The sequence below is a fragment of the Protopterus annectens genome, chromosome 16.part0, assembly GCF_019279795.1.
Source record: "Protopterus annectens isolate FY-2018-M chromosome 16.part0, PAN1.0, whole genome shotgun sequence".
In the NCBI taxonomy this organism is placed as follows: domain Eukaryota; kingdom Metazoa; phylum Chordata; order Ceratodontiformes; family Protopteridae; genus Protopterus; species Protopterus annectens.
Window position 1 is genome coordinate 155,488,116 of NC_056750.1, and position 19,885 is coordinate 155,508,000.

General features: G+C 44.3%; 1 long non-coding RNA gene across 3 annotated transcripts in view; it reads left to right on the forward strand.

The window, feature by feature from the left end:
- The window catches only part of LOC122791000, a 381,867-nt gene extending 367,268 nt beyond the window's left edge, over window positions 1-14,599 (forward strand). For all 3 annotated transcript variants that reach the window (XR_006363060.1, XR_006363059.1, XR_006363061.1), the window contains one exon: window positions 14,563-14,599. This is a non-coding gene — a long non-coding RNA (uncharacterized LOC122791000). The remainder of the gene's footprint in view (window positions 1-14,562) is intronic.
- Window positions 14,600-19,885: the final 5,286 nt, after the last annotated feature.

Below are 19,885 nucleotides of genomic sequence, written 5' to 3' on the forward strand. Positions count from 1 at the left end.
CCTCCGTCTAAACGGGCCTCCCCTGTGTCTTCTAGATCTCCTACTTCTCGGCTCCACTCCCCTCGGTTCTCTTCTGGGCCCGAGGAGGAGGAGGCTAGCCCTTCAGTGAGGTCCCCGAGGCGGCTCTCTAGGTCCGCTTTGGTGGCCTCATCTAGATCCACCTTTTCAATGAGCGAAGCAGACATGGACCGGATGATGAGGCGTTTCATCCAGGCCCAGATGCAAATGGGAGTGCTCTTACCCCCCCCCCATCTGGGATGGGCTTCAACCCCTTTTTTCGCCCCCTTGGCTCCTTCTCCGACCCACACCCCGGGTTCGGAGCTGTCGGTGCCGGGCAGAGTTGGATCCGGGGTGGGTCGGATCCGATAGGTCGGCGCACCTCTGATCCGACCCATCCCTTGAGTGCTTGGTGCCGGACCCGACCTCTCGGAGCCGAGGGCCGAGCCTCGGATCCGAGGGAGCTGGTGTCTTCGGCCCGTCTAGTCAGAGCACACGGTCTCTCGGATCCGACGGTTCGCTCGACTCCGTCCGTCTTGTCGGATCCAGTGGGGTCGGCTCGGGGCTTAGAGAAGCTGGCTCCCCTCGGCCTTGGCGTAGTAGAAAGGGCGCTGTTGAGGACTACGGACCCCGTTCCCTGCCACGGCTCCACCCGCACTCCCTTGCAGCTGGGCCAAGCTCCCATCAGCCGGTCCCAGGGACAGCCCGCCTCGATGTCCCAAGTAGTTCCCTTGAAACATCTAGCTGCTGAAGAGGACTCCTCGGACAGTCCCCGAGGAAGTGCCTCGGAAGCGTAAGTGCAAAAGGAGGCACATGGACTCCCCAGAGTCCATTACCAAGACACAGACTTGGATGAAGGGAGGGCTCCCCAAGATCACCCCGGAAGACGTCTCCTTTGGAGACATTATGGAGATGTTAAGGATCGGGGGGGTGGTCTGCCCCCAAGGCCTCCTCAGACGAGTCTGTGTTCTTTGAGGCTTTCGAGGCGGGTCCATCTACCTCTTGGGTGTCCCCTCCTGCCGATCCTCTGGTGGACCTTACATCCACCAGAGCATGGAAGGATCCGGACACCATTGAGCCTGTACCCAAGCGTCCGGACCGTATCCTGAGCCCCCCGGCGGACCGTACTCACTGGAGCAAGGGCCCCCCAGTAGATGCCATGATGATGGCTGCAGCCACGAAGAGGGAGTTAGCACAGGAGAGTCCCTCTATGCATCCTCCGGGCAAAGAGTCCCGTTCGATGGATCGCATTGGGAAGCGAGTTTTTAGTTCTGCAACCTTCTCTTTGAGAGCACTGAACTACATGGCACATGTCATCAGGATGCAGCGGGACCTGATTAAAGAGTACGCTGCATCCCCCCCAGAGTCCATGTCGGGTGAGGACAAACAAGTGTACTCCACCCAGTGGCTACTCTTAGAGCAGTTTCCAGTACTGCTATGCGGCTACTTTCTCATGCTACCGAGGGAGCCGCTAGAGCTAGCGGAGCGGGCCTAGTCATGAGGCGTTAGGCCTGGCTCCGCCACTGTGATTTCGCAGAGCCCTTCAAAGCGACCTTCGCGAATGCCCCCTTTGATGGTTCTGCCTTGTTTGGCAAAACTGTTCGCGAAACATTAGTCCAGAGCGAGAAGGACGGGAAGACGCTGTCTGCCGTCGGAGTCCACTTCTCAGCTCCCCAGAGGTCCTTCTCGAAGAACCAAAAGGGACAGAAGAAGATGTGGTTCCGGAAGTTGCAGCAGTCCCAACCTGCTCCGGATAACCAGTCCTTCCGTGGCAGAGGAGGACAGGGAGGTCGCCGTCCTAGAGGCAGAGGGGCTCCTAGGAACTTTGGGTCCAGAGAACCTTTCTCTGACAGACCCACGCAACAGCCCTGAAGGGGTGCCCGGCTGTCCGTCTCTGGAGGCAGTCGGCGTTCGAGGCACCTGACTTCTTGGGAGTCAATCACATCAGACCGTTGGGTGCTTCGTGTGATATCCAGAGGTTATGCCATTCCCCTGAGCAAAATACCCAGATCCCGCAGCCTCCCTGATGTACCACCCGACCAAAGGGAGGCAGCAGCTGTTGAAATCGAGCAGCTGCTAGAAAAAAGAGCCATCCAGTGCGTCCCCCGAGATCAGACTGTCTCAGGGTTTTACTCCAGGTTCTTCTTGGTGCCAAAGAAAACGGGGGAAAGACCGATCTTAGACCTCTCCCTGCTGAACCTGTCAGTAACGAAGCAAAAGTTCCGGATGGTCATCCTACAATCTATACTCCCCCTTTTGCGGGAGAACGATTGGATGTGCTCTATCAACCTCAAGGACGCGTACTACCACATTCGGATGGACAGACGGTCCAGGAGTTTCCTTCGCTTCCGGCTGGGAGCCAGCCACTACCAGTTCAGGGTCCTTCCCTTCGGTCTCACCTCTGCCCCCAGGGTGTTCACCAAGGTACTAGCAGTAGTAGCGGCCCACCTGAGACTCCAGGGATTACAGGTCTTTCCGTACCTGGACGACTGGCTCCTGGCAGCATCATCAAGGCATCTTCTGTGCTCAGCCAGGGACTATTTTCTTATAGCCCCAAGGCTGGGCATCACCATAAACTGGGAAAAATCTTTACTGCACCCACACAACTTATAGATTTCATAGGAGGAAGGTTGGACACAAGATCAATGCGGGCCTTCCTCACTCCAGACAGGCTGTCCAGCCTGAGGTGTCATATCACAGCAGTCCTGCATCCGTTTCCGACGGCGGCTTCGGTCCTGAGGGCCCTGGGTTCAATGGCAGCAGCTATTCCACTTCTTCTTCATGCTCGCTTACACATGCGGGTTCTTCAATGGACCCTACAGGTCCAGTGGTCCCCGCTATACTCCTCTCTCAACAGCCCGATAGCGGTCAGCAAGGCATGCAAGGACTCCCTGTTTTGGTGTCTCCAGTCTCCGGAGCCTCTAGCAGGGGGAGATGCAACATTCCCCCGAGCCACGGTGACTACGGACGCTTCTCGCCTCGGGTGGGGGGGGCATTCTGCGGGCAAGATTGTCCAAGGCATGTGGAACACCTCAGAGACCTCGTTGCATATAAATGTCCTGGAGATGAGGGTGGTGCTCCTAGCGTTGCAAGCACTTCACAGCCTTCTTCCTACGGGGACTATTGCGATCCAGACAGACAACATGTCGGTAGTCTGGTACATCAACAAGCAGGGGGGAACCAGGTCCTATCCCCTTTGTCGAGAGGCCATGAGAGTCTGGGAATGGGCAATTTCCACCAAACACTTTCTTGTAGCAACGCACATTCCGGGAAAATCCAACATCCTTGCGGACAAACTGAGTCGCACCATTCTTTCCCCGCACGAATGGTCTCTCAATCCTCTGGTAGCGAAGAAGATTTTTGCCGTCTGGGGGCAACCCTGTTTCAATCTTTTTGCTTCTCACTCAAACGCCAAATGCGACAGTTTCTTCGCTCTACTTCCCCCACCTGGGGAATCCCCGAGAGATGCTCTGGTGCATGCTTGGCCTCCCGGTCTCCTTTATGCCTATCCTCCACTACCTCTGATGCAGAGGCTCTTGCAGAAAGCCAACAGTTTGGGGAGCAGAATGATTCTCATTGCCCCGTTCTGGCCTCATCAGCCCTGGTTCCCTTATGTATGGTCTCACAAAGTGAATCCGCCCTGGATTCTGGATCCGATCCCGGATCTCATCTCCCATCCTCTAGGACTCCCGGTCCCGAATTTACACCCTGAAATTGGCAGCCTGGCTGCCCCAGTTCCATCCTTGATTAGGACTCCTGGTATCGCGTCACCTGTCAAGGCCATTTTAGTGGCGGCTCATAAACCTTCCACTAGGAAGGTTTATCGGAGCAAATGGAAAAGGTTTTCTATTTGGGCGGTCCAGAAAAATGTTGATCCTTTTTCGGCACCTATGTCTGCGGTACTGGACTTCTTAACAGACCTCTTTCATCAAGGGGCTAGTTCTTCCACGTAAAGGTACAAATGGCAGCGATTTCCCATTATCATATGGATCATGAGTCAGCTCCCCTCATGACTGCGAAACTTTGCAAGAACTTTCTTAAAGGAGTTTTTCTGTTGAGGCCACCGGTCAAAGAAGCTGTACCACCTTGGGACCTATCCTTAGTTCTACAGGCCTTTACTGCTCCCCTTTGAGCCTGCAGCTTCTGCAGATCTAAAGTACCTTTCCTGGAAGACTGCTTTCTTGGTAGCCATCACATCAGCCAGAAGAGTGTCGGAACTTCAGGCTCTATGCGTCAAACCGCCTTACCTCTCCTTTTTTCCCGATAGGGTGTGCCTCAGGACCAATCCATCTTTTCTTCCAAAAGTTTCTTCGGAATCTAATATTAATCAATCCATCAACTTACCTGTGTTTTTCCCCAACTATAAAAACAAAGGAGAATATAAGCTGCATTCTTTAGATGTTCATAGAGAATTGCGCTTTTACATTCACAGAATGGCTGGTCATAGACAATCAGATCAACTGTTCGTCTCCTTTGCTAAATTTGCTATGGGCAAAGCAGTTTCCAAAGTCACACTGTCAAGATGGATTGCTAATTGTATTCTGCAGGCTTATGATACTTCAGGTAGGCCTGCTCCTCAGAGGGTTACTGCTCACTCTACTAGGGCAGTTTCCACGTCAACCGCATTTAAATCCCGAGTGCCATTGGATGATATCTGCGCGGCAGCCACTTGGGCCTCGTCTCATACCTTCATTTGTCATTATAAGGTGGATGTTGTTTCCAGGGGAAGAGCATCCTTTGGCTCAGCGGTGCTCCGGAACATCCTTCCATGACGGCCGCCCAAGATTTAGGTAGCTGGGGACTCTGTCCCACAGGTTGCAGACAAATGAAGTCTGCCTACTTCAGATTTAGAATTTATGTACTCACCATAACGTTCCATCTGAGTAGGTGACTTCATTTGGATGCAACCATCCCCCCCTCCATCCCCCTGACCTTTATACAATAAGAGTTTATTCATCTTTCAGATACTTTTTATTCTAGGATTATATAGGCAAACTCAATCTGAGGTCAGTCAGGGCTTGGCAGGGGATTATGGGTAGAGGGAGGAGCTAGGAGCTCGGATCCTAAGCTTTTGAAATGCCGGCTCGGATCCGTGGTCGGATCTGAAACCCACAGGTTGGATCCAAATGAAGTCACCTACTCAGATGGAACGTTATGGTGAGTACATAACTTCTAATTCTGTAACAGCATATGGCAAAGATGTGTTATGTCGTAGCACTGTTTTGTGTATATTGTATACAAGTATACAATGTGGTATTTCACCCTCATAGTCCTGGGCAATGGTATTGTTACATGTTAACCCCTTCTCCCACTGCCATACTTTACTCTGCCCCATGCCTGTCATGTTTTAACCAACATGAGTTACAGTGACTGTGAACCATCAGAGCTGTGCCTTGAGCAATATAAATCAGGATAAACTACTGTATCCAATATAGCAATGGAGTAACACCCTGAAGTAGAGTTAGCTTTGTGAATTCTACTGTGTGCAACTACACCAATGTTATCTCCCATCAGACAGGGATGAAATAAGTTCCCAAATTAGGTTCATAGAAGGATACTAGGTAAATAGCCCAAGAACTGTCACAAGCCTAGCCATATTTATCCTGAGTTGCCCCAATTGTCCATAGTTAGGTGAGTGAAGTTCGCAGATGTACGAGTCTGTGGTAGGTAACACAGATTCTCTCTCCATGAGGGACTACCCCAGGAGTGAATTTATAGTCAGCTATCCATTGATATAGGTTGTATTTGAAGAGACTCAGGGAAGGGCTCTGCTTCACATGAATGGAAAGCTTGTTCCAGAAAAGGGGTAGTCTCAGGGAGATGTATCTATCTGTCCAGCATGATTTGTTCATGTCAGAGTCTAGGTTAAGATCCCTGGATTGAGTGACCCTTGTGCAGTCTGATTTACAAATATGTAGCATTTCCATCAATGCCAGATCAGCAACTACCTTGTAAGCCAGGCACAGATTATCCCTCAACAGCCTCTAGGAGACAGAATACAGTGACAGGGCTTTCAGTCTTTCATTGCAGGACTTGTTCTGACTACCCTGTATATTCTTGGTGAGAAACCTCTGTGGTCTCTCCAGTTGTTGCAGGTTAGATATATGCAAAAAGAAGCATTGTACTCAATTATTGGTATGAGTGCTAAGTATAATGGAATTATAACATCCCTAGATGCAGATGACATGGCTTTACTTATGAGATGTGCCACAGAAGGATTTTCTTTTCACAGTGATACATGGTGATTGAAGTTCAGATTGCTAACAACTTGCATACACAGATCATGTGCCACTGGGTCTACACTTAGGGGAGTGCTGCCTATATTATAATTATAGGGGATGTTCACTTTCTTAAAAAGAATATGAATGCTTTTTCTTATTCAGCTTCAATCAATGACTTTGGCACCAATCATCTGTCTGTTAACCCTTTCTGCAGTATTGTTAGATCTGGTATCATGTAAATGTACAAAAATGCAGTATTCTCTTTGCGTAACTCTAGAAAGGCAACCCTATTAAAGCAGGCTTCACAGTTTCCATACAGTTTCAGTAAAGGCATTTTCAACCAATGTAAATAACCTTCAGTCAATAGTACTGATAAGTGCAGAATGTGCTGTAAGTTTGAGTACAAACGCATCTTGTTTGTATGACAACCCTTGGGAGCCAAGGCTAAATAGACGCGCATAACCTTACAGGGATTTGGTTTTATTAGGAAATACTTTAGACACAGTTAAGTTAGTTCATGTTTAGACAGAGATACAAAAAGTCATGGCAGTGCAGTCCTTAGTAGGCAGTACAGACACTTGGGTATGAGTGCAGAAGCCAAGTCAAATATCCAGTATTTCAGAATATTAATTGCACTATTCAGGAGAAAAGGAAAATGAATATGAATGCCGAGGACTATTTCATTTTATCAGCACTGTTACTGGAGACGGTATTTGGATATTGTTGACACCTACCTTCACTGTGCATAATAAAGCATTCTTAACCAAACTACAATGTGTGCTGACTTTATTCTGAAATGTACAAGAAGATTTAGTCCATAAGAGAGAGTGGCACCTGTTGAGCACAGTTCTGGGCAATTAACAGAGACATTAATTCCAGTCTCATTTCAGTTTTTTCTGTTTTTTCCAGTTAATTCCAGTATCCTACATTCATATAAATTCTTTCAAGTATATTGTCAGTGTCTGGGGACTCAGTGATTGCTCCTAATTTGCAATCATCAGTGAACTTGGTCAGCCACAGCCTGTCCACATTTGCCTGGACTTCTGAGGAATAAATTCTGAACAGTAATGGGGCCAACACAGAATCTTATATTACACCACTGGTGACTGGTCTTTTTCTAGAGGTGAAGTCACCCACTTAGACAGCGTGTCCTGTCAGTGAGCCAAATGACTACCAATCTGGTGGCATAGGGGTTAATACCCAATTTAGCGACTTTTTCAATAATATTTGAGTGGGTGAATGTATCAAATGCTTTGGCTAGGTCAAGGTAGGCAGTATGCACAGTCTTTCCCTCGTCCGAGGCTTTGGTGACTTTCTTGAAGGTTAACTAGGTTTAACAGACATGATCTACCCTTTATGAATCTGAATTGTGTTGGGTCCAGAGTTTGGAGATTACCTGTGTCCTTTTTGTTAAGGTCCATAATGATTCTTTCTATGGTCTTGCAGATGAGGCTGGTCAGTCTTATGGATCTATAAATCCAGGGTCAGTGGATGGCCTCCCTTTGTGTAGAGGGGTTACTTTGGCTGTCCACCATTCTGCTGGAACATAGTCAGTCTACAGACTGTGGTTAAACAGGGCTACAAGTGGGTCTGCTAGGTCATGTAATTTGCTTAAAAGGCAACCTGGGATGTTGTCTGGTCCCATTGATGCCATGTTTTTGGCCTTGGTGCAGAGATGACCTGCTGTCTTGAGATAATAAGCTGAGAAAATTGTGGCTGGTATACTTTGGGGGATGACAGGTGGAGACGGGGATGAAGTTTGCAGCAAATCTGTCTGCTAGGAGGTTGTCTATTACCTCTGAGTATGGGTGGAGGCAGTTCAGCACATCAACTAGGTATTCCCCTTTAGATTTTGGATGTAGTTAAATAATGCCTTGTGACTATCCTTAGCTAGGGAGGCTATTTTTGTAATTAGCTTTTAATTTTAATCTAGTCAGATACAACTGATTCCATACAACTGCTTAAGTGGTTATACAGGGCATTAGTGTACACCTCTGCATAGGAGTCCATGTTATCTGTGATCTGGGGAGCTTTGAAGCTTCTTATACCATCAATTAGCAGTATCTTAGAAAAATGTTTAAGCATTTTTGAGCTTGATGTTTGTGGTATGTCCCCAGTCGATGATAGGATAATTAAAATTACCCATGACTAAGGTGTTGCTCTGTATGGTGATTTGATTCCAGCAAGTCCAGGTATCTGGTATGCTTTTCATGGTTCATGGAGTGACATCTTTCCTGTAAAAGGAATGTATAAGGAAACAGCTCCAGTACATAGTAATGACCATCCCTCCTGGCATATCTAAAGGTCAGTTCCCTGTGCTTTCTCCTATTAACCTGGTGAACTTGGGCATTCTGAGGCAATGTAGCAAATGCCTCATGTACACAGACAACCCTCTCCTCTTACCTCCCAGGACTCAGACTTGTGACAGATGCACTTATATATCCAAATTGGAAGCCACGCACTCTCAAGCCAAGATCGGAATAGCTGGTCAAGAAGAGAAGGCCAACACTTGCACCACACCACATGGAACACACAGCCCTCCAGAACACCCACCATCACTGCCTTCATATAAAAGCACAAACCACACACCCACCATCATGGAGGCTCTCAATAGAAATCTACCCAAACAGCAGAGACCTCCAAGGCAGAAACACTTGACCACCACAACACAGCACAAATCACAAGACACATAGCTCACCTACACAGTTTTCCACTCAACCTAAGCCCCTAAGGCAAAACAGCTTGCCCAATACACTAATCATAGGTGACTCAAATCAGTGGCACACAGATGTCCCACTCACTAGGTTGAATAAGGAGAAGGTGACAGTCAGCTGTCTCATGTGTCAGAATCCAACACATAACACACGCACTCAGGTCACTCTACAATAAGTGCAAGTATGTCTCTGTCACCGTCCATGTGGGTGGAATGATCTGAGATGCCCCTCCCTGGACTACATGAAAAGAGACATGGAGGAGCTCTCAGATTGTGGCCCAGGCAGGTATGACCCTAGCCCTGAGCAACATCCTACCGTCGCCCAGAAGAATACCACAGTACAAGCAGAAAATGATTGATTTCAACAATTGACTAATTTTCTGGTGTCATTCTAAGGTTATCCAGCATCTGTCTGCTTGGGATGACATGATTGATGGACCTCAATGCTTTGCCAGAGATGGCCTGCATCTGTCACCCCTGAGTTTCTGGATACTGTCTAAGGCTCTTGCCACTCTCATAGTGCATTTTTTAGGTGATGTTCCAAAGATCAAATTACCACTGTAACAGCTATAAATAAATGCAGTCTGAGAGTCCTGCTGCTCAGTGCTAGAAGTCTAAATCTCAAGATGCACTTGCTCGAAGCACTCCTCAAAATGAAGAACATTGACATTTGTGATGTAATTGAGACCTGGTTTAAAGCAGCAGAAAGCATCCCTACGCTACCAGGCCATAACTCATTCCACACCTTTTAGCCCCGGAACATGGACCAAAGCTCTAAAGGTGGTGGTGTCTCCATATTCATAAAGGATATGCACACCTCTAGACTAGTAGCCCAGCATAATGCATCTAAGATACTTCAGATACAACTAACATTGGGTAAGATGGCAATTCAGGACGTGGCCTGCTTATAGGTCCCCAACCATGTCCCAAAACTCTTACTCCATGTTCTTAAGCACCCTGGAAACTATTAGGGTCCAACCCAACACTCATATGAGGTGACTTCAACTACCCCTCCATCAACTGGGAAAACTACTCATGCACCAATACACTGACCCAGTGTTTCCTGGAATTCATCATTTCCAATGTCCTGGACCAGCTCATTCTCACCCTCTCACTACAGGAAACAACATCCTTGACCTGGTTATTACTAACATGGGTAACCACTGCTCTACACCAATAGTCAGTTCCTACCTGGTTAGATCCGACCACAAACTAATCATCATGGAAATCCACAGCTCAATACCCCCCCCCCCGCAAAGGTAATCACCATGAAAAACTTCTCCACAGCTGACTTTGGTCTCCTAAAAACAGAGGTGGCTCACTTCATGGCACCCATGTCAATGGAGAATAGATGCATGACTGCCGAATCACACACCAATGGCACAACAAGGGCACTGTACCAACACGTACATAAATGCATGGAACTAGCCATACCCAACAGGACCAATATGTTGTCCTCCAAAAAAGGAAGCCAATCTGGTGGTCCCCTGCCATTAATACTTTGCAACCGAAGGAAAAAAAATGATGCAGAAAAAGGAAGTCCCAAGACTGGAAAAACTCCCTTACTAGCCTCAAGAAGAAGTTGAGATTCCTCATGAAAACCTCTAAAGCCAGCTATGAAGTCAGAATTGCGGCAGACACTAAAAATGACCACGTACCCTCCTATAGTTATATCAACAATCTCTACTGCAATACCCAGGTTTGCTCTGAGTTACTGCACAATGGTGCCTCCTATAGTGAGTCAACCGATATTGCCAACATACTGGCTGACAGATTCATTGCCAATTTTACGACTCCCTCCCCCATAAAAGACCAATTACAATATTGAAGGAATGCCAGGCACCCAACATTACTGCAGCACAGGTTAAAGCTGCATTGTCCAAGGCTAAGAATACAGCTTCCATGGGACCTGTCAATATCTATGACTGTGTTCTACATGAACTACAAAGTGAACTGGCATCACATCTGTTTTCCCTGTTCAATCACAGCCTCACATCAGGTTTTGTCCCTACCGAATGGCACACTGCTGCAGTTATCCCTCTCCAAAAGGGGGGAGCGACTACAGACCCTGGGAATTATCGACCCATTAGCCTGACAAGTCTGATATGGAAGGCTATGGAGCACATCATCATGGACCTAATTAACAAGGATATAGGGAATCTGAAAACTCTAGATCCCACACAATTTGGTTTTATGAAAGGTAGATCATGCCTACTCAACCTGATTGACTTCTTTGAGTCAGTCACCAGAGCTGTGGATGAAGGCAAGGCAGTTCATACAGCCTGCCTCAATCTGGCCAAGGCCTTTGATACCGTTACTCACTCAGGAATTATTGATACACTCACCAAACTAGACATCAATCCCTATATCACTAAGTCTGTTACAAATTGGCTCACAGAACCCACAGTTTGAAAGTAGACTCCAAGACAGACTGTCTGCCAGTCACGAGTTAGGTCCTATAGGGATTGCTCCTGGATCATCTTCTGTATGGCATCTACTTCTCAGAAGTCAAGGCCAACACGGAGGGACTCTGGCTGACCAAGTTCACAGATGACTGCAAGCTAGGAGCCATTAACTCCACAAGTGATGTAGACATCCTACAGAAAGGCTTCACTGAGACCAATGATTGGTGTCAAAACCATGGCCTTAAGCTTAATGCCAGAAAATGCATTGTCATCCCCTTTAGGAAAAACTCAATTCCTAATTACCACATCGGGAGCCCACTGAACACTGAAGGCTTTATAAGAGATCTGGAGAGACAGGTTGACAGCAACCTCTCCTTTGACCTCCACATTGCCACTGTGATCAGAAAGTCCTATGTGGCACATCTCATTACCCAGGGTTTTGCATCCAGGAAGATAGAGGTCATCATCTCTCTCTACTCTTCCCTCATTAGGCCAATCGAGTATAATGCCCCATTTAGCATGTACCTCACTAGACACATGCAACAGCTAGAGAGGCCACAAAAGTACCTCATGAAGAGGATCCTAGGCTGTAAACACATGTCCTACATGTACAGACTCAAAAAAACTCCAGCCATTCTCTCTCGTATCTACTAAGAGGCGATCTCTGCTTGACTTACAAAGCTATGTCTGACCCAGCTCTGTTAGAAATGTCACATTTAAAGAAATCCAAATCCCTCCACACCACATGCTCCGGAGACCTCAACCTCATTACCACAATCAACAGAACATGCTGGGAGGGGACAGGTTCATAACCTAGCGACTGCCCATGCTCTGGAATAGACTTACCATACATGTCAAGCAGAGCACCTCACTGGCCCTCCTCAAGAGAAATCTTGAGTGGATGGGAAATAGAAAGTTCACCCTGAGGATCACTACAGTGGCTCTACTTGATAGAGGCACTGGGAACTAACGTCAGGCGGCACGATGCCAGGGCACTTCTGTGGGCTATGCTTGTAAAGGCTCCAGGGCCATTAGCCTAGTACACACCTATGAACCTATGGTGTTGGACCTATAGCTTGCTGTGATGTGGTAGGGGATTTTGCACATGGTTAATGGGACATGGAGTAGTTCAAGGAAGTCACACTGTTTGACCACATTTGAGGAGTACTTATCCTTAATGAAAATGGTCACACCTCTTCCTTTGTTTTTTTCATTCTCAGTTTGTGGTCTGAACATATGGAAAATGCTGTAGCCCTGCACAGCCGGGGGTGTGTTCCATGCCTTTGAACCATGTCTTAGTGACTGCACAGATGTCAGCATCTTCCAAGGTGAGAAGTGGTTCCAGGAAGGGAAGTTTCCTGTGTAGACTCCTAGCATTAGGCAGCAGTACCTTGTATTTATTTAGAGAGGATTTTTTTTACTTTGAGGTTGGTTATTTTGACACTGCCTAAAAAAGGCACAATAGGCATGGCCAATGCCTTTGTCAGTATCCAAAAGCCTAGAGGAGACAGGTGCTGACCATTTCTGGCTGAGCACTGTGGCCTGTCGACCATGTCCTCCCAGCCTGACAGATATTGGATTCCCTTGGATTGACACCAGAAGGTAAGCCAATAGTTAGTCAATCAGTTTTTGTTTGTATTGTGTCATCTTCCATGGAGAAGGTAGAATGCTACTTAAGGCAATCCTTATACTGGCCTGTGGCACGTAATATGATAGCTCAGTCATGTCTCTTCATATAGTCCGGAGAAGTACTTAAGTCATTTACCCCCCCTCACATGGACCATGATGGTGTCATACTCTTACTTTTGGTTGAATGGCTTGAGTGGTTGAGTGATTTGACGGATCCTGGCACCTGACAGGCAGCTAACATTAATCTGCTCCTTATCCAGCTTGGTGAGGGGGATATCCTTGTGTCTCACTATGGAGTCTCCTATGACCAGTACATTTGGTTTTATGGTGTTATGCCTTATGGGCTTATTTGTTGAGGCACTGCTGTGTGTGATATCATGTGTAGTGTTTGTTTTATGCACTGTTGCATGTGTAACTGGTTTGTGTAGGCACCATTTGGAAGGCCTCTGGACTTTTGGTAAGTTACTAGTGAGTACCTTCACATATGTGGGTTTATGCGTTGTCCTTATTTAGTGTTGTAAGTGGCATATGTGTACTGGCAACCTGTTTGGCAATTTGTCCATGTGAGAGAATCCTGCCTCCAGTTTAATAGTGTAACTAAATCTCTCATATAAAGTTTTTGTTTCAGGAGTAATTTGTTCTCAGTATACATGAGACGATTGCAACATTGCTTCAGAATGCCCATGTCCATGAGACTGGCCAGAGAGGTGATGAGAAACTGCCCATCCTTGATAACAGGTTCTTATTTTAAGTTTTATTAGGGAAGGGAATGGGCCAATTTGACAGGATTGTGCTGGTAGCTCAGAGACCATCTGATGGACCTATACTTTTTGCAGGCTAAGTTTGGACAATAAAGCAACACTGGCCAGTGTGCAACTGAGTTGCTCCTAGATCAGCAGAAAGGCTTAGAAGGGCTTTACTCACAGTTTAGGGAAAAACTAATCTTCAAGGCTTTTGCATCTATACGGTGTTATCCCCAGTCTGTAGCTGGTATCAGATATGAAGGTACCATAGATAAATTAACCATTTGCTGATGATTCACCGGAATGAGATTGAGACTTTGAAGTCCATCAGTGATGCATTTCAGAACATTGCTATGATATAGGTTAGCCTTTTCTACCCAGTACTTGAAGCTTCTACGCATAGCATAGGAGTGATAATTTAAAACAACCAGAAATTCTACAAGGATAATTTTAATGTTGATGTGATCACCATAGAAAAAAGTAAGAATACTATATCATTATTTATTGCAGCACAGAAAAAAACTACATGATATTATTGTATTTAAAAATACTGTTTGTGGAGTTCTATTGGTATGGCACCATTGTCTTCTAGTTATAATTTTAGGCATCTTGTGTTGCTTTCGAGGGTCACTGACTAAATGTGAGAGAACTTTTTTGGCTGTTACAACAGGCCAAAATAAGTTCAAATTTGTCAGAGGAGGGAGTCACCATTCAACATATATTTGAGCTTTTGTCTTATTAATATTTATATAACTAATTAAATGACTGTATAAATTATTAGTTGCATGACACAAGTAAATGTAATAAACATTTTCTGTATCTGATAAGTGATAATATTACTTATTATTTTACAGTTTTACTTTATGGAAATTGGTATTTTGCCCAGGCAGGTAAGGAAATAAGTTTTTATACTTGAGTAGAATATGAAAAAATAAATGCCACTGCTTGCATGAACAAGTACAAAAATGATTTCAAATATTCAATCATTTGTTTTCATGTCTGTTTTTTTCTTGTAGTAGCAGCATTCATTACAAGTTAGAGGTTTATACTCATTGTGAGATTCTCCAATGTAATGAATGCTCATAAATCAACATTATCTAAACTATCATGTGCACAGTTAGTCGTCCTGTACTTTTTAATATGTTCTCAGCAAGTTTATTTATGCATAAATTCATAGTTATTTATTTGCTGCAGTATGTCGACATAAAAGATTAAAATGTCAATTTATCTCATTTTATTCTAGTTACCTGACAAGTTCTACCCACAATATCCAGTCATACACACTGGCTTGTCAGTATATCCACTGAGTAATCTGATAGATTAAATATATTTGCAAAGGTCTTTTTTTCAGAAATATATTTCTTACTCTGACTCATTTCCATTTTTGCTTTCCATCTTATCTTTCATTGTCATCATACAGTATTAGAGTATCCCACATTAAATTAAAACAGCATTCACTCTGTAAAAAGCTGATTCCTTTCAATATGTTTTTCTTATACAGAGATCTTAGTTTAAATTGTCCAGTAATATTTTCCTTTCTTTGGCACTTCTCTTTGGAAAAGGGATCTTTCTGGCCACAACCTGCTCTTTCCATGTTGACACAGGTCATAGCAGCTGCACTGTCTTCATTCTTTGTCCTGGATGTATTCTGGATGCATATTTATACACAGGCCATGTAGAACATTGATTGTTTGACCTTGACAGCTACTGTAGTTTAAGGAAACATACAGGGGCAGTATTAAACAAGTTTAGTTATGTGTAAGTCTTACATGTGCATGCAGATGAATCCATGCTGGGTGTACTGTAAACCTCTGACAACTTGCAATCACTTGTACTCTAGTCATTCAACATGGTGTTAGAAGCGGGATGGACACTAAGTTTTATTCAAGTGTAAGCAATAAAACTAAACTGCAGAAGGTACATGAATTGAAATTAACAGCATGGGAGATAGATTTCCTTGACCTGAACTGCTGGTGTTTGATGACATTGTTGCGGTGAACTGGCATGTGTTCGCAAAAGAATATATTTTCATAGCAGCTGCACATTCAGATAAAGATGCATGCACACAAGCATCTATACTTCTCTATTTGGCAGACTTGGAGGCTATCAAGAAAGAACGTTCTTTTGTATATACACCTGCTATTTATCTAGAAGAAGGTGCAAATCATCATGTCATTGTTCAAGCTGAAACGCACACAAATCCAGAGTGTTTAAAACATGGATTTTAAGAACTGTGTAACCCCAGATGAAAATGGAGACATAAATTCAATATGAGAAATCAAAAGACTGGTGAAACTATGGAAGCATATGTTACTGACATGAGAAGTAAAGCAAAGACATGCAGATTTGGGGACTACAAGACAATTTAATAAAAGTCAGCCTTGTGTGTGGCATTAATAATGCTTCATTGAAGAAAATTCTAGTACATGATAGTGAAATTACATTGAGCAAGGCTATTGAAATTTGCCAGATACATGAGCTATGCAGCACCACTTGCCATTGTTAATTGTCATAATTGTGGGTACAGTCATGAACCTAAATGAGAAAAATGCTTAGCCTATGGCCAACAGTGTCACAAATGCAAAAAGTGGAACCATTTCAAAAAGTTGTGCAATCAACACAGTCTCACAATGCATTTCATCCAGCAAAGACAGTGGATCAAATTGAGACTGTAGCAGACCCTGACAATGGTGATGAAGATTTTTATGTTGATAATGTTTCTGTGGTCAGCAAAACAGTTGATGCAGGGACTCTCATTTGTCAGCAAAGAGCGAAATATTTTACACTGTACAAATTAATAAGAACACAGTACAGATTAAAGTAGACACTGGATCCAAATGTAACATGTCAGCAAAAGCTTATAGAAGTTATATTCCATGAAATTAAACCGCAAAATAAACCCAGTTGCTCGTCCTGCATGCAATGCAAAGTAAAGTAAAAGCAGAATTAGGCAGCATTGTGAATTTAGGTGTTCTTACTCCTGTGGCAGATCTTCTTGAATGGGTATAATCCATGGTGGCAGCCTACAAGAAAAGCTCAGGTGATATTTGGATATGTATTGATCCTACATCCATTATTCAGTTTCCTCTGCTATAATGGCTTCCTTGGCAACATCCTTGAAACATTTACTTCCTCTTTCCATAGCTCTGCTACTGTTCACAAACCTCACAACACTAGGCTTATACTTTCAAAGTTTTACTATCAAGTTGACTCTGCCATAAACACATCCTACAAAGCAGTCCTACTCTCACATCTCTCCTAGCCTGTATTCTCTATCTCCTCAGCTATACAGCAAACCACTTATACTCACTACTAACCATACTCTACAAACTCAGTAGCCGTACAGTTTCCACCCCATTTTCTTTACATGCTAAAAGACTCCCTTCACAAATGTCTTCTCTTCCTCTCCTCCCTTATATGTTCAGGTTACATCCACCCCAACCCTGGTCCCTCCTCCATGAAAAACCTCAACATAACTACCATTAACCTTTAAAGCATCTGCAACAAAACCTCAGAGTTTCATGCTTGGCTAACCCAAAATAATACACTAATCCTAGCAGCTACCAAAATTTGGCTGAAACCACACATCCAAGACTTTGAATTTCTTCCTCCTAACCTCATTGTAATCAGGGCTGACAGGCAACACAAAAAAGGAGATGGCATCGCCTTAATTTACTCCAGTATCTTTAACATATCCAACTTCCCTAATTCTATTTCACAATTCCAAAATGCTGAAATCCTAATTTCATCCCTTTACCTCAATAATTCCAAAAAACCTCTGTATTATAGTCCTCTATATCTCATTATGGACTAACATCACAGTGCTAGAAGACATTCTTTCTTGATTTCCCACACAAAATGTAAAACTATTTTATGTGATATGAATATTGACTGGGCTTCAACTTCCTCTATCCATTATCCTAATAGCATAAATCTCTTCCACATTACACAATCACTTCTCTTACTAGATACAACCTCAAAACTAATAAAGGTTCAATTCTAGACTGCATCCTGGTCTCAGAACTCCCTAAATACCCAACTGCAAGCACCCTAGCAAATTCCTTTTTTGACCATCTCCCTGCCTATCATTCGTAACTTCACATCTCTCCCAAAAGGAAATAATACTAGACTCGCACAAAATCTATCAACATTTTGCTCCCAAACATTCAGTAGTATCCTCAGCAGCCTCAAATGTAATTATCTTAAAACCCTACCACTAGATGAAACCCTTCTCTACTTCAATAACACCTTTCTTAACACTCTTAATAACTTGGCACCGACAAGACCGATTAAAATCAAATCCAGTCATGTCCCTTGGCTCTCTAAATCTACTAAACAGATTATGAGAAATGGGGACAAAGCCTGGAAGCATTGGCTTAATTCTAATCGGTCAACTGACCTCCATTACAAACAACTTTGCAACCTTTTGAAAAAATGTATCCACAAAGACAAACAGTACTTCTGGAACCTTCAAATCGGAAAAACAACCTCAAACTCTTCTGGTCTTCCTGAGCCCTGGCACTAAATCCAACCCCTGCCCTTTCCCTGACATGTCATCTGACCTCATAGCCTCAATTAAACTTTCTTCATTGAAACAATAGCTAATCTGACAGCCTGCTTTTCCTCCCCTCTACCTAGCAACCATCACCTTAACTCCCCTTGCTCTTCCCACCTACCTCACAATAGCACATGCTTAAATACACCCATGCGAAACTGTAATTTACTCACCTCTCAAACTGAATTTAATTTCTCCCCTGTCTCTGCTTTTTTTATTAAAAAAAAATGCTGCTAAAGCTAAAACCCTGTTCAAATTCAGCTAATAATATTCCTGCCAATTTCCTTAAGGTTGCTGCTGATGCTGCAGCCCATCCTATCAACATTCTAATCAATAGATCATTCCAAGAATCTTATGTTCCCTCTCTTTGGAAAAAAGCCATCATCCTACCCTTCCATAAGAGGCCTTTCCTCTGACATCTCAAACTTCTGACCCATCGCCCTTCTTTCCCCTATATCTAAAATTCTTGAAAAATGTATTCAAAAACAACTAGTCCACTACCTACTAAACAACATTCTCTCCTCGAACCAACATGGATTTCAACCCAGCCACAGTACTTCTACTGCACTAATATCCTCCTTAGATACTATTAAAATCTGTGACTCTAGCTCTTTAGCATCTGCTCTCTTTCTAGACCTTTCTTAGCCATTTGACACTATTTCCCACTCCGCCCTGTCTCTCAGCTCTCTTCCATACGATGGTCTCCACCAGGGGCAGCTCGTGCATTGGACTGCAAGACTGCAGCCCCCCATCTGTAAAACTAAAAAGAAACATATGCGTACTCATGGCATTTCCCAATATCTGGACTGCTGGTGAACCAGTCTGGAGCATGTGCACATAATCCAGCCTTGGGCCCAGGTGGCAAGAGCCTGAATTCCTTACCCACCACCATTTTTGCTTCATTTGTTGTGTTCTGTTCCTCATAAAAGCTGTGGTTTCTGTATTTTTGTTTCTTTATACAGTCAGTGCAGTGGTGCAGTGTTGCCTGACAGCTACAGGTTCTCTGGCTTGATTGTTGGCTGGGGTGCCTTCTGTGTGGAGTCTGCATGTTCTCCCTGTGTTTGTGTGGGTTTGCTCTGGTGTCCTCCCATCTTACAAAGATGTGTCTGGAGTGTTTCTCACTGGGCCTCTGTTGAAAATTGCCTTTTGTTCCAAGTCAGACCTTCCTGGTTAACAAATGTTAAATAAAAACGACAAGCATTTCAATGTCAGACTTCATATTCTTCAGAAAGTACATAGTAATACAAAACCTTTTATTCTAGCAATTTCTAAGTTTATAAGATGGATATTTGAAACTTGTCCCTATTTTTGGGACTGGATTCCCCCATTATTGGCTTTGTCCAGGTTTTTTGTGCTAAGGTTAAGAGCTATGGTAAGAATTGAATTCACTGAATATGTTTGGGGCTGTATTCCCCCATTACTGTCTTTGACCAGATGTTTTTTGCTAAGAGGTTGAGAGCTATGGTGAGAACTGAATTCACTGAATATGTTTGGGGGCTGTATTCCTCCATTATTGGCTTTATTCAGGTGTTTTGTGCTAAGAGGTTGGCAGCTATGGAGAACTGCATTCACTAAATTGTAACCATTTAAGTTTCAGTCTTCCTCTCTTTCACAAAACAGCT